Source organism: Cyanistes caeruleus, chromosome 1 (genome assembly GCF_971803275.1).
Source record: "Cyanistes caeruleus chromosome 1, bCyaCae1.hap1.1, whole genome shotgun sequence".
NCBI lineage: Eukaryota > Metazoa > Chordata > Aves > Passeriformes > Paridae > Cyanistes > Cyanistes caeruleus.
This window is the reverse complement of record NC_141701.1, coordinates 45574683-45599626: the sequence shown is the minus strand read 5'-3', so window position 1 is coordinate 45599626 and position 24944 is coordinate 45574683. Positions and strand designations below refer to the sequence as shown.

Genomic DNA, 24944 nt, shown 5'->3' with positions numbered 1-24944 from the left:
TTTTAAGCAATTTAATCTGCTAATAAGACAACAGATGTTTTTCTACTAGGCTAGTTTTGGTTTTGAGTGGAAAGGAAACAGCAGCTCAAGGTGGGTTTTTTTTTTTGGTTTTTTTTTTTTTTTTGTTCTGTTTTGTTTTGTTTTGAACTACCAAAAACACCCTAAGGCAGATTCACTCCACCATCACAGTTGTTATAATTATCTTTTATCAAGAGTTTACACGGTGCTTGCAATTAGTTTAATTTATTTAAATTTAATTTATATGAAACTGTTTTCTTAAATTCTGTGTTGCCTAAGTTTTAAGACTAGTTTTAAGCAAGAGTAATATTACTTTAAGTAAAGACTACTGATTTTAGCTCAGGTTGGAATCTAAATACATCAAACCAAACTATTCTGCTACCTTATAAGATTTTAAAGGCTTTTCAGCTTGAATGAGTAGTTTAATTTATTTAACACAGTGATTTGATTTTCACATATGAAAAAATTATAGTGACATTTAAAAAAGTCTCTGTCTTCTAGCAGAACTTGAAAAATGGCTGCACAACACTGACAAATTTCCTCCTTTTGTATTAAAAAGCAACAGTCATGGATTACACTCTCAGGCATCCTGGGCAAGAGGAAATACCTGCAAATATTCTTTAATCAAGATAAATGCTTTCTCGTGGTTGTGAAAAGCCAAGAAGCAGTTACTTTCAACTCAAGCATTTTCAAAAGAGATCAGCTGTATCCAGACAGCAATTCAGCATCCCTGCTTCAGCTGTGAATCTTTCTTTTGCCTCCAATTCTGGGTGATATTTTGCCTCCCCTGGGTGATGTCGTGACCATCCTGCTGGTTGGTTCTCACTGTGAGGGAACTAATGTAGCCTGAGAAACTGCTCCGTGCCTTCCACCTACGCTGAACTAGATCCTTGCTTTTGCCCAACCTCACCCCCATCTCTCTGGGATGTACGGATCCCAATGTCCCACCTGTTCAAACTCAAGCTACACACCCCAAAATTCCAAGTTCTTTTGAGTAGTGGAGAGAGATTACTACATATCTTTATCCACCATGGAGAAGCAGTAAATCTGGAAGACAATAGCGCTGTGCACCTTAGATAACAAACACAGCAAAAATTTAGAAATTTTAATGATCTACAGTAATTCACTTCCGAGTCCAAATTGTTGAACATTTGTCAAATATTAAGAGTTTCAAGAATCCTCATTCTACTGATATAAAAGCCTTGCATTTTCCTCACTGTGTTTTGTGTTCAAATAGGTACATTCCTGTACAGGGCCAACATAAGCAATTGAAATAACATGGCCACCCAAAAATGGGGAAGAGTGTACCTCCTGCTTTTGGCATGATTCCTTCTTTTAGCACATCATCCAACTTTTTCTTCCTTGCAATCAAATACACCTGCAGCTGAAGAGAGGTACCTCAGCACTCAGGTACTTGTACCTGGCTCCTTCCTATTCTAGACTACACAAAACCAATGGCATCTGGTCAGTATGTTTGGCTAACTTTAGATTTCCTTGCCACCCTAACCCTCACCATCACCTAGCTCCAAAATCAAGGACATACAATAGCAAAATATTAGGCTGCTTCCAACTATTTAGAAACCTTTCCTTTTAATTTCAGCTTTTTCCCCCTTCATCTGGAAATAAAGAATAACAAGATGCAGGGTTAACCAGCAGAATACAGATGAAAAAACCCAGACACTCTTTATAATGGTCAAAGCATTCATATTACTGTGAGATGCTAAAAATTCTCACCCATTCAGTATCTCCTTAGACACAACTGAATTAATGAAAACAAAATGAGAAAAAGAGCACAGAAAGCTACTACAACTGCACAGTTTTGGGTTTGTTGTTTGGTTTTTTTTCATTTTCTTCCTTCCTTCCCTCAAGAAGCACTATGTTTTTTGATATCTCCACTGGAGTTATCACGGCAAGAAAATTTTGCAGAGAGGAATGTTCTGCTGGACACTGGCCGAGGCTACTTTCAGCTCAGTCAGTAGAAGGAGGCAAGGATATCTTCTCACTTCAGCGCTCCCCCTCCTCCCTCACTTCTCACCTGTTAGCTCATGTCCTACTTCACACGCAGATGATCCTCCAGGATCACCTTTCCACTGTCCACATCTCAACTTTCTGGCTTCACAACGACTAGTGCAAGGCAGGGCTCCAGCTCTTAACAATGCTTGCACAGTTCCTCATAGCAGGCAGTACTACTTTACTTTCTGGGTTATTACAAAGGCTGCTAGAAATAAGCATACAGTATTTGCCATTTTCTACCTCCAGCAAGTTATGCTGAGTGATACGGCTGGGTGAAATCAAAGGCCTAACAGGAATTTGAATTAAGTGAGCAGATCAAGATAGTCAAACAGTGGTGCTGAGAAAGTTTGTAAAAATTAAAAAAATGGAACCAGCCAACCTACCAACCAACCAATGCCTCACCAAACACTCCCTCCAAAAAAATAATAAAAAAAAAAAACCAACCAAAAAAAAACCCCAACAAACCCAAACCAAAATTCCCATAATGGAGTTTTTCCTGTCCATAGGAATTTACTAGGGGTATACAGACAACATACAGGCCTAATGTTACATCAGTCCTGCTGACACCTCAGCAACTTCTTCACCTGAAGAGCTGCTTATAAGAAGGCTGTGTGAAAGTATAATTGAAGACACCATCTGGCCTGCACAACTTTTATTACTGGCAATAACAGAAGATTACTACCTACCAACACTGCAAATCAAGTTAAGAGAATTCTCTTAGAGTTCCACAAGACACAAATAATGAAATACTTTTTTATTAAATATATAGGGATTTTCTCTTCAAAGGAGAGACCTGTTTTTATCAAAGTGAGCATTCTTCACTCACCCAGCACCAATTATGAAACAATAAAGCCCCTTTAAAAAAAATAGGCCCTAAAAATTTGAAATTTTAAAGCAGTCAGGAAATTCCAAACATCAACATCACCAAAGTAACTTCCCACCCAGTCAACTTATACATATTTAACATTTTTCAACTTCACTCTCCCTTGTTACGTAGCAGACCACAATGTTGTTATAGGAGTTACATTTTGTTTTAAATGCACTTTAGAGCATACAACATACTATAAAAAATTAACAACAAGGCAAAGAAAATATGGTTTGCATTTGATTTCACCATTTTAATCTATTAACATCACTAGTTCCTCATTATCCTTTTGATATATTTCCAAAGGAAAAAAAAATCTGTTTTATGAAACAATGGGTGTAAGCAATTGCTTCTCATTGCTTCTGAGAACACACACACCACTTACCTGGTCCTGCTCCTCAACCATAAATCCTACTAAACTTCAGACCATATCAATTTAATGCACACAGCAACTTGCCTCTGACACTGATAGATTAATTTAAAGCTGCAGTTTTAAACAAACAGAAGTTATGCCTTTGTTAAGAACAGATAAATTCCAAGTTGTCCCACTCATGCGTATGCAGGCTGACACATCAGCATCATGGAAAGTTTTGGTTACTTACAGATGACAGAGAAGACTCTGAAAGCATCAGGTCTGGAACTTCACCAGTTCACCAGGATATTCAGTTTCAAAGGTTTCATCCTACTGCTGCTGGACATCTCGCTTCAAAAAAGGAAAAATCATTATTATTCGTAGTAACATTTCCCAGCCAGGACTGAGGGACCTCAGCAGAAGAAGGCAAGTTTGGCATGCTTAGCTCTTACCTGTCTGAAGCACTCCTGGCAGTCAGCGGGCAGTCCCATGGAAGCCGCCTGGATTTTGGGAAGTTAAACAAAAACACTGCTCACAAGACAGCAACTTGATGGCTCTCAGTCTTCTAACAGGATTACAGGTGGGATTTCTTCCCAGTCCCAGGATAAGGAACATTAACAAAAGGACTCTCTCAAAGTCAGATCTCCCCTCTTTTGAACTGTTTAAATGACAGGGTCTTGTTTACGGACTGCAGTGAACCGAGGTGCTATCAGCATGCCAACAAGACTCGCAGTCCGCCCCAGTCATTCACTCCACTGCCAGAAAACGCACAGGCGAAATACCAGCCCATTTTTTATTATTTTGGAGACGTGCCACGAATTCCCGATTCCCGGTGCGTGACGAAGGAGTGGGCTCTATGTGTATGTATGTGTAGTGTGTGTGTGTGTGTAGGGAGCACGTAGAAAAGTTGCGGAGCGCGGTGCCGCAGCGGGGGCTCTGCCATCTCCCCAACTTGGGACGCGCCGCCCCCGCTCGGGGCCGCTCGGGGCCGCTCGGGGTCCGGGGCTCCCCTCGGGGTCCGGGGCTCCGCTCGGGGTCCGGGGCTCCCCTCGGGGTCCCCTCGTCCCTCAGGGCCGGTCCGGCCGCACGTACCGGGACGGCCGTGCCGCCGCCTCCGGCTCCGCCGCGGAAAGCCCCGGCGCGGCGGGGCTGGGCGGTGCCGGCGGGGAGCGGCTGCAGCCGGGGCCGCGGAGCGGATCCCGCCGCAGGCTCGCCCACCCTCCCGCTGCTCCCCGGTGGGTGCCCGGCGGCAGCCCCTCCCTCACCTGCCCGCCGCTCCCGCCGCTCCCGGGAGGCGCTGCCGCAGCGGCGCCTACACACAAACTTTCCTCGCCAAACTTCGGGGCCGGGCGGGCTGGGGAGGGGCCCCGGCGGCTCGGGACACCCCCGGGGCCAGCGGGCGGCTCCCCGAGGGGCAGGTGAGTGCCCCCGGGCACCCCCGTGTGCGCCCGCACCGCCCGTGACACCGCGCTCCCTCCCCGCCGCCCGGAGATGAAGAGCTTTGCTAAAAGGTTTTGTTTGCTGTTGCATATCCGGGGTAGCTCTCCCTGTGCTAGCGAATAAATATGTCTAAGCTGCCAGGTACAGGCAACTCGTAGTTTTAATTAGCTACTAAAACAGGTAGCGTAGAAACTTTATTGTCGTCAATGGGAAACAGGATGACGGAGAAAAAATGTTTAATTAGTGCTTATAGGAGCTTCATGTCTTATCTGCTTATAGTGACAACAGACCAACCATGTAGATAAATGGCATTATTTCTCTTTAACGGGAATATCGCTTTGCTTACATTTCTTCAGGGAAGTCCCCGAAGAAACAGCTCTGGCCCTCGCTGAGGTGGGGTGAGCAGAGAGGAGCTGTGACTTTGCAGAGCTGTGCTCAAATGACTGCTGTCTCTCCCCCCTTCGGGCATTCCTAGAGCTGCCCCAGCAGACAGATCCCTCTGAAGGGCTCCCTGATTCACTCCCATTGCTCTCTTGTGGCATTGAGAGCTCTCCTGGAGTAACGCTAATGTAACCATTCATGTTTCTGCAACATCTTGTACTCCAACAGGTCTCAAATCACCTCGCACTCTGCGGAGACAGCACCCAGGGATCTCTTCCCCAGGCAGCGCAGCACGGCCTCGGCAGGAAGCTGAACAGCGCCCAGCAGCTAAAATCAAGTGTTTCCGAGCAGAGGGTAGCGAGCTGGGTGCTCTCAGATTTCCAAGGTGAGTTAGCTAGGCAGAGTGTAATTACCCTGTCCAAAGCTTAGATGTTGGTTGAAAAGTGCTCCAGGATCTGTAACAGCCGTAGGCAGCCGAGACCTGTGTGCAGGAGTGTTCCCTTGGATTTTCAGTCCAGCTGCTAAACTGTCCTGCTCCTGCTTAGTTTGGGTTGTGTGAATACATATAATCTCACCGTGGTGCTATAAATTTTCTCTGGTTTATCTCACTTAAGGGTTTCCCTAGTCACAGTTCATTATAGGAGCTAGCAGCTCGGAGAAAGCCTAGGGAGAGAAGGTTTTTCTGTTAAAGCCAACCATGGATCCGTTTTAAAGTTCTAGTGAGTAAAGACAATCCCTCACACCTGTAGCTTGTCTGGCCTAGTAGAAATAAAAGGGGAAGAAGGAGAGTGTGAAATAGAATATGTCAGGTTTTTTTGCTATTTCAGGGGAGTTGAGCGTATTTCCCTTTTTAGACAACCTGGCAGGGATGTGATCCTATGTTAACCATATGCCTTAATAAAAAAAAAAAAAAAAAGTAGCTTCATATTTAAGTTACAGATGTATTAGTCCCTGATGGCCAGTGAGATTTTAGAGAAAAACAACATGCCAACTGAATTTTAGGTTCCTGATGTAATACATTCAAAGATTGTAATGAAGGTCACTGAAGCTTCTAGTAAGGATATACAGATTACCCTTCTGGGTGTTGTAGATTTAATTTCACTCAGTAAGTACATGCAGCAAACATATTTCTTCAGATTGATCTACTCAGGCTTCATCCATCAACTAATTAAACTTATATATAACACTGAATAGATCAGATGTCTTCATTTTTATTTTTCTGCAGTTAACGGAATAAATTAATTACTTTGGGGTAAAGCCAAGTCTTGTTTTACAATTTTGTAAAAAACCCATCCAAACAAAAAAGCCCCAAACCACAAAGAACTCCAGCCTGGTGCACTTAGTTTTATAATACTTGTTCCACACAGATTCTTCTGGTGCAGAGGATGCAGTCCAGCTATTGATAGAACTATCTTTACCAGATTAAAGATTAAAAATTCAACGTGCAGGTGAAATTAGACACTGGATTGGGAAACTCATCAACTACGTAATTGTAATCAGCACCTTCTGAAGCCTGACATGTAGCAAAAAAGAAACAAATTACAGAAGGGTGGCGGCAGTCTGTCTGTGTCAGCAGGGCTGGTGTGGAGCCAGCGCCTACATCACCAACTCTCTTCTTGGCAGGTTTCTGCATGTTTCCCATGAATTCTGTAGATGAGTAGCTCAAGAGTTAAAGAAGCAGCATCATCCTCTGAAAGCAGTGAGACAACAGCCAGGTGGTGATGCTTGCTCGCAGGAGCGGTCAGTGCTCTTAGAGAGGAAAGGTAACGGGCTGTGAATCGAAGCTGCAACCTGACAAAAATTAGAGGTCAATTTGCTGAAATAAAACCACCTTTCCTCTGCAGTAAGACCAATTTAGTCTCTTTACACACATTTCCTGTGTAGATTTTCAGGAATAGCCATGGAGGAAAGTTTGGTGTGGAGGGTCGGTAGGTAGGTCACAGTAACCCACTCTCAGGGCTGTTTCTCCATAGACTGTGCACTGTGTATGGCCCCTGAATTTGTGGGTGCTCAAACCATGGGGCAGAAACCGTATTCCTGTAAGCTGGTAAGAAATTCCCCTCACTTACTGAACTCTCCACCCAGCCTAGGTTTCCATTTGTTATTTTTCAAATTTTTTTGCAAATCTAGTGCAGCCATCTGCATAGATACACACATTTGAATCAGAATTTGAGATTCTTACGTTTAAAGAAAAAATTTAATATAAAAACCCTGGCTCAAGTAGCAGCAGTGACAGAACTCTGCCTATTTGGCATGATTTTTTTCCAAAGGGGAAGGATTAGACCTTCAGAGGCCTTTTTTGATTAGCCAAATTCATTCCAAGTGCTGTTATCATTTGCTGCACTGACTTTTAGGACAGACCACACTGGTATACTTTCAGTGTGTTATATATAAATATAAAGCCCATTAAACAAGCCTTTGGTGATTAAAAACATTTTATAATTATGAAGGTGTCTTTTGCTCCAGGGTAAAAACCATTCAGCAAGTAGTTTCATTTTATTTCCTTGAGCTTTTTTCATTTTCATCTAATTAGCTAGAAATACACCACCTAAAACATTCCCCTTTCCTCAGTTAGGAGGCTAAAATTTGCCTCTACCAAGCATTGCTATGGGGCATTTGCTTTGTTCTTTAAAAAACTGCTAGCAACTTGGTATAAAATTCATTTTCTCAGTAACTGGTATGCTGAGGTAATTATCAAAGCCTTTCTAAGCAAGCTGTGTTCTCATTCAAAAATATTAGGCAATTCAAAGTGTCTGTGGTTCTTCAGCTATTACAAAGTTTTGTTTTTAAGCAGTCTCCAAAAACTTGACTTAAACACTTCAGTGAGTTGACTGTGAAGCTATTTTATCCTAATGGGCTCCTGTTCTCAGAAGACAGCCAAAACTAAACAGTAACAGCATTTTTTTATTTTTTTGTCTGAAGGTCGGTGCATTATCTTACTCCAATTCTAAATGTTCTTCAAATAGCAGATGCTACTCTGTCAAGTGCTGCAGGGCTGCAAAATGCCTTAGGATGTCCTGAAAAATTTATTTCTGAAAAAAAAGTGAATTAATTCAGTATTTGAGTGACTGGTGAGGAATTCCATTAACAGGTGTAAATGGAAAGGTTGAGATTAGTTCCCCTTCTCTTATTCCCTCTGCCCTAGCTCTGGGTGAGCAGGGTTTATGTGATTATTCATGCTGTTATATGATGCATTTATATCTTAGAGGAGGTATATTCAGTTTTCCAGGCTCCATGCATAGAACCTTTTTAATACAACACTGGATAGCCCCCTGAGCTACCTGGCCTGACCCCATGGCTGACCCAGTCATGTGCTGGAGGTGGGATACAGGTTTCCTGTGATCCTGTGTAAGTTGTCCTCTGCTGTCCTCCTGGATAGCCCATCTAAAAATCAGGAGGTCACACTTTCCCCAAAATGGTCTCATCTCACTACAAAGTTTAGATGTGAATGCCCTCCACAGAATCACAGACCAAATGGATGAATGAGGTCCTTAATTAGTGTCAGGAGGGTTTCTGTTGAAATGTGGCTTGTAGAGGAAGTTCCTCTTAAAAAAAAAAAAAAAGAAGTGTGTTCTTCCAGGCCTTTTGAAATATGTTTGTAAAAGCCATTGTAATTTCTAGTTTGTGTTGGTCTAGAGAAGAGGAAATATTCATCTTTTTTCCACCAAATAATGCTTGATTATGGCTTCTCCTGGAATAGAATAGCTACTGTACCAGAGTGCTAAACTGGGAGACAGTTTCTTTGGTCTTTCAGTTATTGGTATCACAATGACCACACAAAATGAGTTGAGAAAGTCCTTAACTGATTTAAATGCTTTAAAAGGATCCATAAAGATCTTGAAGGGTATGTTCTTGTCTTCCAGTTTTCACTAAGGGATACTGCTGATCTTCTCCATCCTTACTGTGGTGTCTAGATTTCTCAGCTACAACTGACTGCTCTTAGATATTACAAAGACTGGGGAAAAAAACTTGTAAAAACCTCTTTTAGACCGATTTTGCTGTCTTTTGCATGACTGCTAAATGCTACAGAAGTAAATTCTACGTATTGCTCTTTGGTCTTTACACATCCCTTGAATGTTAGACAAACAAAATTCCCTTTCTCCCAACAACACTCTTGATAGTGCAGAGTTCTGCACTAATTCAACATCTGTTGACAAGCTGTCTATATAAATTGACAGAGAAGCAAACTGATTCATGAAACTGGGGGTACCTCCAAAGTAATTCACAATCTGTTGAAATAAGATACCATAGCAGTAAATATGCAATTCCAATGTTCTTGTTCCTCTTGCATCCTAAAATACCTGGAATGAAAAGCAGAAAAATGATTACATGAGAGCCTGGCAGCTGTCCTGAAGCTAAAGGAGGACTGAATGAAATAAAACAGGATGTTTTTTTCTTCTCCAGTGTCAGCATTGGACTATGTGTTGAATGATTGCATTTCTTATTAGGACCAATGGACGTATCTTGAACCCATTCTGACAGCTTGGATTCATACACAGAGCAAATGATGTCATTATGGTATTCATGTGTGCCAGAAAAAAAATAAAGTTCCTGAGAAATTCTGGGACAAATGAAGCTGAAAAGTAGAATAAATGCTAGGCAGACTGACAACCATAGTATGTAAGAGACAGAAAAAGAACTAGAGAGTAAAAAATGATCCAAAATCTTGTGTGAACATTAGTCCCAAGTGTTTGGTTGTTGTGTAATGCTTCATGTATGAGCAAGTGTTGGGACTGTCCCATGCTTTTGCATCTCCACAAGGTATTATTACAGTGTCAGTCTAAGGAAAATGAAGTCAAATATTCTATACTGGATGTAGGACACATGCTGGGCAGCCTAAGATTTGCAACAAATTTCACTGCTTGTCACACACCTCCCTCTAGCTAGAAGCTGAGGTACATATAAAACTAAATACAGTTTTTCAGGGACCACAAACAAAATGCTTAACCTATTATTGCCTATTTTATGCCAAAAAATATTCTCACAGTTGGGTTTTTAGATAAGATATTTCACCAAGACAGTGGTGATTGCTCTGGTGGGTCATCTTCTTTTAGCTATAAAATTTTAGTCTTACTGTGCTAATGTAGCTAAATCTACTGCCAGTATTTGATGGTGTTGAGCATCATGTGATGCTCTTTAACATAAATAAGATCTGGCAGGGTAGATAAAGCTGCACATCTCATTCTCTTAACCCTTTCCCTAACCACTTCATTGTTTGGAATTGTGTTCCTCATTCTGGGAATATCATCATGAATTTGAAACTCTTCATTAAGACTGGGATATGGGATGGATTTGCATCAGTAGCATGCATGGGCACTAAAACTCTGCATCTTCATAACAGCATAACAGCTTTTAAAATGTTAAACTTCACACACTGAATGGAAGAGTAGCCTGGGAAAACTAACATGCCTCTAATGCTGGACTGTTCAAAGAGAAAGAGATCTGGAAGAGCTGTGTAGCTCAGGCTGGGAACAAGGCTTGGAGCAATTCTGGAAACGTGGGTAATGGCAGAAAATTCTCTAGCCAACGGCATTTCCCTCCTGTCACATACCCACAGCTATTTTTCCTGCCTTCAGGCCCCACTGCTGCAAAATGCTGTACCAAAAAAATGCAAGGGAACGCCATGATGGAGCCTCAGGATCATAAAATCCTAACACATCTCACAGGATTCCTGCTAATTTCCCTTGGCTCGGCTCAGCTCAACTGTATATAAACCATGCTCTCCAGGATTTGGCTTACTTTCACTTAGTAATTAGGTTTCACAGGAAGGTTTTTCTTTTTTTTAGGACTTGTTTCCTCATAACCAATATAGTTTCCCCCTGTTTATTTCATGTGCTTCTTGTTCTTTTCCCAAAGGACACAGGATAGTGTGTCCTGTCATGAATCTAGTGCAAGCCACCCTCTTCCTGTCTCTGTCTCATTGTAACCTGCTGAACAAAGGTGACTTTCTCAAGGATGCTTTAAATAACCCATTCTCCAGGACTTACTTTAGGATTGCAAATACTGAACTCATCTTTTCCAGATGGTATCATAATTTTCCACCCTTCCATCTTATGGATGGAATATAAGAATACTTAATGAATAACTTGGGACAGATCACGAACTTCCACAACTACGCTCGTGTAGTGCTTTCATTGCTAAAGATGGTTACTCCACATCTGGAGAGAGGAGTGTGATCTATCACCCTGTATTGGGCTTGCATGGCAATATCTGGGGGAGGCAGGCTACAGGGATGGCTTCTGTGAGAAGCTGCTAGAAGCTTCCCCCATGTGTGACAGGGCTGATGTCAGCTGACTTCAAGACAGACCCAGCACTGCCCAAGGCTGAGCCTACCAGTGACAGTAGTAGTACTTCTGGGCTAACTGAGTTAAAAAGGAGAAAAAAGTTACTTTACAGGAGCAGGTTGTATCTGAAAACAGAGAAGGGAGAATATGTGAGCGGAACAGCTCAGCAGACACCCAGGTCAGTGCAGAAGGAGGGGAGGGAGGTGTTCCAGGCACCAGAGCTGAGATCCCCCCTGCAGCCTGTGGTGCAGACCACGGTAAGGCAGCTGTGCCTCTACAGCCCATGGAGATCTGTGGTGGAGCAGAAATCCATCTGCAGCCTGTGCAGGACTCCACATCAGAGCAGGTGGATGCCTGAAGGAGGCTGTGACCCCATGGGAAGCCTGTGCTGGAGCAGGCTCCTGGCAGGACCTGTGGAAACATGGAGAGAAGCCCACACTGAAGCAGGTTTGCTGGCAGGATTTGTGACCTTGAGGGACATATTCTCAAGTGCCTTTCCCAGTACACCCCTGACCTGGGCTGCACAAATGGAGTGGTTGTTTATACTTGTTGAAATTATTTTTTAAAAAATGTGTGCTTGGGAATTTAATCCAGTTTTGGAAATGGAAAAGCATTAATGTTTCTGTTTTGTAATTTTTGGGATTATCTTAATTACTATAGGAAAATAGCTAAAGAATAAACAAAGCAGCCAGCTATTCTCTTGTTTGCTTTACAAATAAATGCTCTGCTTCGTAATTACTCCTTTGAAGCTAAATGCTTAGGTACAAAAGGTATTGCTTAGGAAAATTTTACAGTCATCATGGTAAATATTTGACAGTACTTGTAGAACTAAAGCATAGATACCACAATTTATTTTATTGTTTATAAACTGTGAAGTTCTTGGTCAGAAGAGCTGAAAGTCTTTTAATTTGTATATAAGACTGGAGCAGAAACAGCAAGAAATGTGGGCCCTGTACACACATAGGGACATCCTTAACCAAACATTTATGAGTTGTCATCAAACTCTTTTTTGATTGTATATATTGAAGTCAACAGATATGTTGAAGTCATGTTTAAGTCTATATGCATACATGAAGCATTTGTATTCAAGTCTTTTTGTATCTGTGTGTTCCTTTGTTCCAGATTTGTAAGTAATCTAAAAAGAGCTTAGCTTACAAAACCAATTGAAACTTACAGCAGTGAATTAAAATAGCAGGAATTTTTGTTTGTTTTCCTTAATCTCAGATTGGTGTGTGGTACACAGTTGCTGCTTGTGTCAGTGTAATAACACTGACTGCCAAGTTATGTTTTCAAAAGCAAATAAATTGAAGTAGTCGGGATTTTCAGGATCATCTACAGTTAAAAAAACCCTCCATATGTTAGGTAGCTTACAGGGAAATGGTTATTAGCAAATCCCACAGACACCCTGCTGTCAGAGGTCCATACGTGACACAGAAGCAAATACATTCTCTCACTACACCTTGGATTTATTAACCTAGAAGTTCAGAGCTCCCCAACATGAAACTCCTGTTGTGTCTGCAGCCAGACTGTTCACCTGTGATTCCTCTTATCCCAGTCCAGAACCTACACAAAATTACTGCCACTTCCCTTCTTCCAGGTGGACCAACTAGCCAGCCGCTGGTAGCCAGTTGTGAAACAATCAGATTTTACACTGAGCAACCTCCAAACCATCAAAAGGGTCTAAAAAGATGGAAAAATTCAGGCTCTCACTGGTCTTACTATCACCTATTTAAATCTGCCAATTTAAATTGGGATGGGGGGGAGAAGAGAGGTTTTAGTAAAGAAAATAAATGATATTTCACTAATGAGATAGGGGGCAGGTTTTCTTTCAGATCATCTTTTCTTTCTAAGTATCTGCATACATGCTTTTAGAGTATATTTTTAATATAGGGGTAATTTATCCTCTCTAGGCAGTCAGAATAAATGAGTTAACAGCATTTGCTCAGGCCTCCTTGTCCCCAATAAGTATATGCATAGTGCTGTAATACTATTCTGGGTCTGCAGTCTGCAGTTACAATTTCCATTCTGCCACCCTACCAGCAAAACTGGGCCTCTCATTTATCTACATCAGATCATGGTTTGCAATTGATAGATCAACTTCAAATAAAATGTAGGAAATTCACCTTATAACATAAATGTATCTTGTATCCAACACCTGCCTTCATTATGGTGCATTCTGTAGCAGCTGCCTGTAAAGATTACATTGTATAGAAAAAGAGACTTCTAAGCATCAAAGAGGACTAATTCAATCCTTTAAGAAGATGATGAGAGCGCAAAACCTGGTCGTTTTCAATAACTGAATTACAACACATTTCTGGTATTACACTTGCCCCTGAACATCCTTTTTCATTTCTGCATTGTTATGTTCACACTTTCTGCTTCACTAAGGTCTTTTCTTCCCCTAGCTTAGTGTTAGAAAGCCAGAACCACCACCATTACCTCTAACACCACCACCACCACTTAAAGAAGGAATAGTTTGATAGCAAAAGCTTCTGTATTAACTACATGCAATTTAGTATCCTGAAGTGAATAGATAAAATGTATTCTCCATCTCTTTCATGTATGGTAGCTTACAGTGTGTGGGTAGGTTCAATATTCAGACTGAATGGCTTTCTTCTAGTCACCAGAACCACAAAGACTGATGCTTCATAACAAACATTTTCCCTCTAAATGTGATAATGAAATATCCTATATTCCAGAAATACACACTTTTGCATTTGAGGTTATATTAAGCACTGATCAGAGCAGATCAATGAATTTCACATTTCTGATTTTCACTGCCTACAGTGATCTTGTAAATCAGCGTCAATATTTTGAAATGGTTACACACAGCTATTGCAAAACCTATGGGGTAGGCATGCCATGGCAGAAGCAGCAGTTTATGGTGCTGGGAGAATGAGATCCTGTTGCCAACTAACAGCTTCTAATGGGCACAGGTAAGGCATTTTATTCTGACACGTCTGTGCTCTCCTGCATGAGCATGAATAACTATCAGGTTAATGCTGCCAAAGCCTTTGGGATAAGAGTCCTGAAGCCAGTGGTGGCTGTGTCTCACTGCCATCCCCCAACATTCATTCCCTAAACCAGGACAAGACTGAATCGCTATTTCCACAGAGAGTGGCAGCCAAAGCAATTCCTTGCTACTTCCTCCTTGAAAGGATCTAGATCTTTATCTGTTTCTCAGTGGGAGTCTAAGCCCAGCTGATGCTATGATTATTCAGAATTTCCCTTTAGCTGTTGTCAGTGCCTTTCTCAAGCAGGGAAGGAAGAGATCCTCAGGCTCTCTCCAATGAGATAGTGGCCAGACAGGAAGCCAGCAAAAAAGTTTAGAGCTTACCACTACACGTAGCAATCAAACGGTAAGTGCTTAATGGAACTGCAAGGGAAAACCTATTTTATCTGTGAATAACTAACCCCACATTTAATCATACCTGTGTAAATCTGCAGGATCCCTTCTGAGTCTGACAGGACAGCCCTAGAATTACCTCATTTAGCAGAGCCCCACATAAGAAATGGGGAGCATGCTCAGGAGGATGGTGCCTCTATCCAAAGGTTAAGGTATACAAAAAGATTTCAGGAGCTTGAGGAAGAAAATTAGTGTGTGAACATGAAAACCTGAGGAAGGAATGATGAAATTAATTACCAGACTAAAGGAAAAACGAAGAAGCATGAAGAAAAACAATTAGTAGTTGAAAATGCTCTTGAGTCCAGTAACCTTGGAGAATGCATTGAGCTGGTGGATGCTGTCACTTTAGGCAATTATTGGATATCATGTAAACCTTTTTTCAAACAAAGACAGAATTGTTTATGTTTTAGGAAGCAGACATCAATAGTGAAATTAAATATCTGAATGAATGCAGGAGCATGTTCTAATAAAACATGAAGGAAGTAATCAGGGAAGATTATCTGTCTTGTCAGTGTGACAGTTAGCAGTGATAAAAATGAAACTTATTGCCAATGTACTTTTCTTTTTGCAAGCTGAGCCAGTATAGTATAATATTAAATGGCAGAGACTCCTAAAGAGTTTAAATGCTTCTCTGCAGGACAGAACTGAAGACACACACAAAACTGAGATTTTTATTATATTACTAAAACAGTTACGCTTAATGCCAAACCGGGGCATCCTGGGATCAGCAATAACTTTCCATGATTACTCAGAGCAACCTCTAGTCACGCAGTTGACCTGATTTGGAATCTGATGAGCTGCAAAGAAGCAAAACTTTATATTCTAGACTAAAGGAGAGAATCACTTGACCAGCCCAGGACAGAAATCCAGCACCCACTTGCAGTCCACTGATCTTTTTTTCCCCTCTCCCCAGGGGAAAAAAGGAATTATGGCAGGGCCCACCTACAAAATGTTGCCCCTGTCTGGAAGTCCCTGGTACAAATTCCCATGCAAAGAGAGGAAAAGGAGGTCACTGCTTGCAATTACAACCTTTCACTGTACCCTGGATACAAATAACACCCAGTGACAGAGTACAGCCTCTGCCTGCTACTGTAACTCAGCAGATGGAGTAGCTGCTAAGCTTAGCTTGCAGGATTGAGAAATGGATTTTTTGTTTTATAAGCAAAACCATGTGCAGATGAACCGAGGACCACCTACAGATCACAGAAATAAAATCTATTATTTAGCAATTTTTTAGGTCAACATACTACATGTCATTCTCTTTTCTCATCTCTTTTCTGCTTATTTTATTCCAGTAACTTGTTTGCTTGCTTTTCTGCGGCACTCCAGAGCTTAATCTTAGCAACTGAAGTTGGTGGGCCTTGCTCAGAAAGCCTTCCAAATTTATTATTGCTCATCTTTAATGAGATGACTTAAGAGACATAGAACAATATATAATTTCACATGGTTTTCCTGTGCTTTTATTCTGAGCAGAATTTGTATCAAAACCCAAAAATAAACTATAGAAGCTTGTGTCTTTTACTTTGTCAAAACTTTACTGTGAAGCTTTGATGCAAACATCTGCTTCTGAATACATTCTTCCTGAAATCTAAGAAGAGTATTTTAACAGCTTCAGATATTGCACACTTTGTACTTAAATTCTAATGACTTTCTACACCCAAGTTGCTACCGTGAGGTGGTAACCACTTTAGTTACTGTCTCCCCACCTCTAGGCCCTTAATAGACCTTTTAGAACCTCTGGGCTCTAAATCCCTGAAATACCAGTTTTTCTGATATGACACCTTTGGACTAAATCCTTGTATTTACCTTAATGGTTACTGTAATTATTAAAGTGATCTGCATTAGTGAATTTTTCTTTTGCATGAAGAAATCTATCGTGTCTCTTTGCTTTTTTTTTTTTAAATTATCATTTTCCCAATGTTGACCGGAACATTAAAATTGTTTATCATGAGCCAAATTTCCATGATTAAGGAAAAAAAAGTAAGTACAGGTAGAGAGAGCTTTGTGTGTACTGGGTGGATACCCACAGAGGGAGCAAAAGATGTAATTATTTCTCAATCCTAAAAGTACAGAGCAGGTTGCCTTCTGAATGCAGTCATTATAATTTATGATTTCTGCCATGCTGTATATTGATTTCTCTATCTTAAGAATCAGCACCTTTCCCTGTTGATTGAATTCTAATTATTCACTCCATAGTTACATTGATTTTAACAGTCTTCTGGACAATTTTGGACCAGGCTGGTTTCAAATTACACAAGATGAATTCATCATGACTATTGATATACAAACTTCATTCTCCAGCAGCTTGAAAGAGAAACAAACTGTTTTTTCTCCATTTTGCACAAGCCAAACTTGTGTCACACTCACTTGTACTGTCGCAGTCAGCTAGCCTTAGCCTGCACCTCATGGTATCTCTGGGGAAAAAAGGCAGAAAAGAAGAGTTAATTTTGTTTGTCTGAACCCAATGATGAGAATAATGTCTGTAGTGAACTGTGATTAAATTCACTGTACTTTTCATATATCTCATCAAAGACCAGAAAATCTTCTACCTGAAGGTTACATCCAGGTGCTGCTTGGGTGTAATGGGCCCACCTTTGCTCCCTGAAGTCATGAGCATGGATGATGGGCACCAAGGGGCCTGTTTCAGCCACCTGGGACTGTCCCAAACCTCTCTGCCTGCTCCCAGGGTCACTCCCTCAGTGAAATGTACCCCTGCCTGTCTGATGCACATGTAGGAATGGGCTTTTACATAAATCAATACCACAGCCCAACGGTTTTGTAATTAACTTTAGGGAATCCTTTTTGGCCTCATGGCTTTATTTCCAGTTACCCTCAGCAATGACTCCCTACTTTTTTGAGTTATTGCTATATAAAGGAATATTCAATATTCAGTCAGGCTGAAAGCTACTGATTACATTCATCAGCTTTAATAAGATATGTTATTAGATCTTATTTTCTTGAATTATCTATAGATCAAAGCTATGACCAATGGCAGCCTTTAAATATTTCCAAGTCAATATTTCCAGAGATTTATTCATTCAAAAGGGCCTAGAAGTGTTTTACAATCGAAGGTTCAGATTCTACTTGCCAGCTGTATTTAGCCTTCACTTTCTTTCTTCTAAGTACATTTCTTTCTTTCTTCTAAAGTTCTTTCTTTCTTCTGAAGTTCATTAATTTGCGTTCTGAAGTTCTGGTGCCAAAAATGGTTGAAGCAGTAGGATATAGAATAATAAAATCATTTAAGTTGGAAAAGACCTTTAAAATCATCAAGTCTAACAGTTAACCTAGCAATGTCAAGTCCACTATGAAACCATATCCCTAAGCACCATATTTTAAGATTTCTAAATACCTTCAGAGATCTCAGGCCCTTAACAACCTGTTCCAGTGCTTGGTAAATCTTGCATTGAAAAAAAATTTCCTAATATCCAGTCTAAACCTTTCTTGAAGTGACTGGAGGCCATTTCCCCTTGTCCCATTTCTTGTTACCTGGGAGAAGAGCCTACCCCCACTTAACTACAACCTTCTTTCTGGTAGTTGTAGAGAGAGTAGAGATCTTCCCTCATCCTCTTTTACTCCAGGCTACAGAACCGAGCTCCCTCAGCCACTCCTTCTAAGGCTGGGGCTCCAGACCCTTCACCAGTTCCATTGCCCTACTCTGGATATGCTCCAGCCCCTCAATATCTTTCTTGTAGAGAGGATTGAACAGAATTTAATGTGTGATCTCACCAGTGCTGAGTACAGGGGACAATCACTGCCCTGGTCCTGCTGGCCATACTACTTCTGATAAAAGCCCGTGCATTTCTTGGCCAAAGCAATGCTGGCTCATGCCCATCTAGATGTCAGTCCAGGGCTTTTTACTTCAGACAATTTTCCAGCCACTCTTCCCCCAGCCTGCAGCTCTGTCTGGAGTTGTTGTGACCCAAGTGCAGGATCCAACATTTTGCCTTTTCAGCCTCACACAATTGACCTCAGCCCATCAATCCAGCCTGTCCAGATCTTGCTGTGGAGCCCACCTGACCTCCAGCACATCAGCACGCCCGCCCAACTTGATGTTTTCTGTGAGCTCACTGATGGTAATTAAACAGCACTGGCTCCAATACTGGGGATCACCGCTTGTGACTGGCCACCAACTGGATTTAACTCCATTCATCACCACTCTGGCCTGGCCATCCAGACGGCTTTTTTACTCACTGAAGCATTCCTCATCCAAGCCATTAACAAGCAGTTTCTCCAGAAGAATCCTGTGGGAAATAGCGTCAAGGCTCAAACCAAAGTTTTAGGTAGACAACATCTGCAGTTCTCCTCTCATCCACTAAGTGCTTCACCCTGCCCTGCAAGGAGACCAAGCTAGCCAAGGAGGTCTGCAAGTCCAGGCCATATCTGATGTTTTTATGACTATATCTAAACTACCAGATGCACTATTAATGTAGAGTCCTGTCCATGTATGCATCTCCACTGTGCTTTCAAGCTACTTTGGGAGAAGACATGGATATATATTGATATATATCTGATATATACTGTCTGCTTGCACCACCATCATATCCATGGGAAGGAAGCAGGGTATGCAGAGCCCAGCTGAGTTGTGCCCCACAGCTCTGAAATTGTGCCTGTGCCCCAAAAGGATTCAATTCCTGCCCTGAGCCTGCTGCCCTTCTGAGACAGAATTTTACCTGCTCTCTGCTGGAAGAAATGTGACTCTGGAGTACAATTTTCAGTATAAATGGTAGAATTTTGGGTACATCAGAGCAAAACAAAATCAATGGAGAAAATTAAATCAGATTATGATTTTACAGCATGTGTCTATTGTGCATTCAAAAATCACCCACTTCACTACATGTACCCATGTAGTGAAGTAGCATACAGAAGTTTTACTGCAATGACATGTTGTTTTCTTTTCTAATGAGGAAATGAAAAATGAGTTATCCTCCTTTAACCTTGCATGTAGGAAATAAATGCAGCAGGCAGGAGAGTTTGATGATTTAAGATGTTATTTTCTAAATTATAAAGCTTCCTGTGGAGATGAACTTTCTTACAATCTCTGACAAACTATCTGGTGATTACTGTGATAAGAGTAGTAAATGATCTAAAAATATGTACATCAACTTTTGGAGCAGAAAGGAAGTTTTACATGAGTTCTTTAAATCTCAGAGCAGAGTGGTTTGTCCTCTGTTAGGATAAACACATCATGTTAGGGTTTACCCTGAGCAGCCTAGCAGAAAACAATCTGCATAAATAAATGAAATTTTATCAAACAATGAATAAAAGATTCAAACAGAAAATTGGTTTTCTTTAGTTTCTAAGAGGTCTAAAAAGAACAAAATTACCGGGCTATTTCTTTTCCCTTAAAATCTTTTTATAGATAATGGTGAACAGATGATTCTGTCAAACTTCACTTGTGATGAATTCAAGACAAGATAATATCATCATCCATCTTCTTGATGAGCCTCATCATTTTATCTTCAGTCTAAATCCTGGAGAAAAACTTAACAAGCTCTACACATCTCTTCATTTAAAAATTACGGTTGAAGGAGAAAAATGTTTAAGGTCAAGCTTCTAAGCTACCATCTGAAGCTCATTTAACAATTGCCAAGAACATCTGCCACTGGAATAGTGGAATAGTGGAATAGTGATTCCACATGCCTGAGACAAAACTTAGCCAACATCACCTTTTCTTTTAAGGACAAAAGTCTTAGTCACATGAGCATTGACTGAGATGCCTTTCTGCCAGCAGTCAGAATTTAGCACAAATTTTGTGGTTTGACAACCCAGTGCACCTTTTAATAGATAAAGACAGTTCTGTAGTTCACAACACAGAGTTCACCATCTAAATGCCATCTTAACTAAAACCATGTAAACCATCTGGTTTCACAAACAATAGTGTCATTTACAACTTTGCAAGAAGCATCAAAAATCTTGGGGCTGGGGTGGAGGGATATCCCCTGACTGATGAGAGCTGAAATGCAGTTATGGGGTAGTAAAAGAAAACTCCCATAATTCCCATTCTTGGAGCCATCCCTCTGCTTTGGCTGTCAGATTGCTGAAGGCAGTATTTTTGGAAAGTGTTGTAAGTGAAATATGAATGCAGACACTTAAGAACTAAATAAAACACGTCCTCAGAGATGGGTATAATATTCTATGAACTTTTATAACAAAATGGAAAGATATAAAAATCTGAAAAACATATGGCATACAAGGTCTAATTTCTCAGATAAAGCTCTATGTCTTTATGCATATTTCAAGATATAGCAAATCCCACTGGCTATTAATTCCTTGCACTGGGGAAATTGTTTAGAGTCTTAAAAATAGTGCAAGGATGTTATTCTTTGCTCACATGCACAAATTCTTAGTAGCAAGAAGTAGATAGGAGATGAAGACCTGTATAATTAAATGCAAGATAAATAGTTTGTTGTTTTTGGGTTTTTTTCATAGCTTATATGGAAATTTTTTCCTCTAAATGATGGACATGACATATAAAATGCCTATTAAGATATGACGAAAACTTTAACAAGAGGGAGACATTTTACATGGTTGCATCATTAGTTTGATGATTTGATCAGACAGGGCAGACTCCTTCAGACATGCTTAGTGTATGAAATTTCTGTAGTTTGGTAAATGTCATGCATTGGATTATTTTCCATAGGTGAAAAAATAATACAATATTCTAAGTATTTAGTGATTTGTCTGAACTATGTAATAACCAGTGTGTGCAATTCAAGGTAATGCATATGTATATTAATAGGTATAATGAATAATTTAATTCCATTTATAGAACACTGAATCTGTACTTTAATGGTGTCTAGAAAGCAGAGAAAATTGAAGTGGCTGAAAAACTGAATGTGACAAAAATTCCCACGTTGATTATAGATTAATTTACCTTTGAAACTGAAAAACAGGAGTTATGCTTCATATCTTTTTCTATATGAGCTTTTATATTATGCTACATTTTTTATTTTAACAGATGGCACAATTTAATCCTTATCAGAGGGACAGGAGTTATGTAGAAACTGGTAGTGTTTGTCTTGTGGTGTGGAGAAGATTAATGGGAACTATAATATTTTGGGATTTTTTTATTATAGCTACATGTATGTCTCCTAAAATATTATCATCAATTTGGGTTTTTTTACAGAATTTTTCTGTTTGTGTGAAAATGAAGAGAACGATGCCTGCAGCCAAACCTCCAATCTAGCAACTATTAGCTTTCCAAAATTCAGAGCACCATTATCAAATCCATGACACTAACAACATGGTATGTGATCTCCACCCAGGCTTATCTTTCCAGTTTTATTCAAGAATTTTAACTGGCAGAGGAACTTGTCACTTTGAATGTGATTTTACATTTTTTCTTGATGCCTAGAAATTGTTTATCTTTAGTAGGATCTAAATGTTTTCTTCCCTTTTGAAATGCCTCTAGCCTGAACAGTCTGCTCACAGCTGAAACAGAATTTGTAAGCAGGCTGGCATTCATGGTGTGACTCTGAAAACACTTTCTCACCTGATCCAGATTAATTTAGACTGCCACTGAATCGTCAGTCTGCTGAATCTCCCTGGAGTAACTTTTCTACATTATGAAAATTTAAAAAGAACTTCTGCTTTTAAGAATGAATTGACAAGTGAAAAAGTGATAGTTCACAGAATACCCACAGACGTAAAGCAAAATATCTCCAAAACCTTAATTACAGTACAAGGATAAGAATGGTGAGATTGGTGGTAAACTACATTTATAAGAGCAAATATTTAAAAGTTAGGAAAGCCTAGAAGTTAAGGTCGACAGGCAAAGTATACAGGATTTTTTTGTATGTTTTGCATACTTTAAAATAGGGGGGAAAAAAAATCATGTCTTATTCTTAGCATGGAGCCAAAGAAGGACAAATCTGAGCAGAAGTGTGCATGGGAGTTATGTATAAGAATTCAGTCTCATTCTTTTCAATAGAATTGGAGCTTTTCATTGGGCTATTCAGGATATCAATTTTTATTTTACAAATAATGCCATAACTCTAATTTGTGGGAAAGGCTAAAACTATACTTTGATTATTTGTTTGCAGATGGTAATCCTATGTATTTGCTTCCCATGTTTGCTAAGCTGTATTTTTGTGTGTTGTTGAGGCCATATAAAAAAATTAGAATGGTTTATTGTGTTAATGCCTGTCTTTGTTGTGGCTTAATTCCATTGGCAATGAAACATCACACAGACACTCATTCTCTCCCCCCCTACCCCAGTGAGGTGAGGAGGAGATTCAGAAAAAGGTAAAACACACAGGCTTAGATAAGAATGGTTTAATAATTGAAATAAAGTCAAATAGAACAAAACCAGCAATTGCAATGGAGAGAAGCAAGTGACACACAATGCAGTTAGTGGTCACCCACTGACCAATGCCCAGCCTGTCCTTCAGTAGCAATCTGCTCCACTGCCACCCCCTACCCCAGGTCAGGTACTGAGCAAAATGTCCTAGAGTGTGAAATAACCCCTTGGCCAGGTCAGGTCACCCATTCTGCCCATGCTCCTCCCATCTTCTTGCACACCTGCTCACTGGCAGAGGCTGGGAAACTGAACAGTCCTTGACTTACGGTAAGAACTGCTTAACAACAGCTAAAATATCAGTATTTTATCAGCATTATTCTCATTCTGAATCCAAAACACATCACTAGGAGGAAACTTAACTCCATTCCAGATGAAACCAGAGCAGTCCAATAGCAGCCAGTGTAAGGTTGCTGCACAAGACCATGTCTGTCTCTCAGCAAAATAGGGATGAAAATACTGTTTAGAGTTTATCCCAATGAGGTATGGTGCTCCTTAATTGTATCCTATCAAGCAGGCACACTTAAGCACTGGAAGTCACTGAAGAAAAGTGGGAAAAGAAAAAGGTAAGAGAGAGAGAGTAGGACAGTTTGGAATTAAATTATTTTGGCAGGTGAGGGAACTTTAAACCCATCTCAAGCTAATATCAGCTGGATGATTTGGAAAGAAAATCCTCTGTGGCAAATATTTTCCCTTTGCTTTTACCCAAGATATTTATGGGTTTTAATAAGTGCAAAGACTCACACTCAGCATCTAATGCGGCATTCTCTGTTGTGATAACAATGCTGATAATGCCATAAATAAATACAGTAGCTTGGAGCTGCTCAAGCGATGAAATCATCTTCTTTTTCCATTCTTCCTCTTGCTAGCCCAGCTACATCTCTTTGTGCCACCAAAGGTAGGCAGACTTTTGAAGAAGTATGATACAGATTGAGGTGGGAGATGAAAAGTCATGTCACATATACTCTCCTGGCTCCCAGCTGCTGAAAGCTTATGTTCCAGGGTACTTTCCTCCATCATAAGGAAGGGGCTGTTATGGAGATAACATGGTTTGTGGTGAGGTTCAGTTGAACTGGAGGAGAAAATGCATGGAAAAGGGACCAGGGAGAAATGGGCAAGGAGGAAAAGATTAGAAGAAAATTTGAAATTGCAAGAAATCGGGGAAAACAGAAAAATGAGAGACTAAAAAGTAGGTTAAAGTGTCTAAGGAAAAGGGTAGGGAGGGAGGGAAGAGAAAGGAAAGGAAGTAATGAAGGTTAGTTTGAGAAGTTTGCTGATGATCTCAAAAAATGTGTAGTATCAGGAATTCCCCAGAACTCCCCAACTCTACAAACAGGAGAAGACAGGCAATGGCTGAAAAAGCTGGTCTTATTTTAATTAAATGTTTATTTAAGTCTAACATATTTAAAAATTATAATTGGTTTCCCCCAGCAATGCCCTTAACCAAGCCCCTTCACAAAGATCTTTGAAAAGCAGTCAACTCATGAAAAATCCCAGTTGGCAACCTTTTTTCCCTGAAAAAGAAGCTTACCGAAATCTTCAAAGGCCAGAATCTGGCATAGTTTTCTCTTGAGCAAAGTTAACTCTGTGAGTTGAAGTGCTGCCAGCAAGCGTGACGTGCTCCAGCTCGCTGCATGTGTGCTCTCTGCCTGCCCAGACCCATGGGCAGGAGTGACTGACCTTTCTGCCCAGGGGTACCTCATCCTGTGCCACCTGGCCATGGAGCCTCATGTCTGTGCGTGGCCCAGGTGGCAAACTGCAGCCAGGATGGGCGACAGAAGGTAGGCAGCTGTGCAGTGTGACCCACCCATGCTCTCAGACTGTTCGGTGTCCAGCTGCAGCACTGCAGAATGGGTTCTATCGGCAGGGTCAGGAAACACAAAATGCCA

General features: G+C 40.7%; 1 protein-coding gene and 1 long non-coding RNA gene across 3 annotated transcripts in view; one reads left to right on the top strand and one right to left on the bottom strand.

Moving 5' to 3' along the window:
- The window catches only part of CHST9 (carbohydrate sulfotransferase 9), an 86549-nt gene extending 82340 nt beyond the window's left edge, over positions 1–4209 (bottom strand). The window contains exons 1-2 of the mRNA XM_023921211.2: positions 3701–4209; positions 3499–3599 (exon numbers count right to left, since the gene is read on the bottom strand). The gene's annotated coding sequence lies outside the window, so the exon portion shown is untranslated. The remainder of the gene's footprint in view (positions 1–3498; positions 3600–3700) is intronic.
- Positions 3983–22887, top strand: LOC111924914 (uncharacterized). Of its 2 annotated transcripts, none has more exons than XR_015286966.1 (3): positions 3983–4080; positions 5298–5454; positions 21886–22887. It is a non-coding gene; the product is annotated as an uncharacterized LOC111924914 (long non-coding RNA). The 2 variants fall into 2 exon arrangements; XR_002861915.2 differs by lacking the exon at positions 3983–4080 and adding an exon at positions 4642–4759.
- The last annotated feature ends 2057 nt before the right edge of the window (positions 22888–24944 follow it).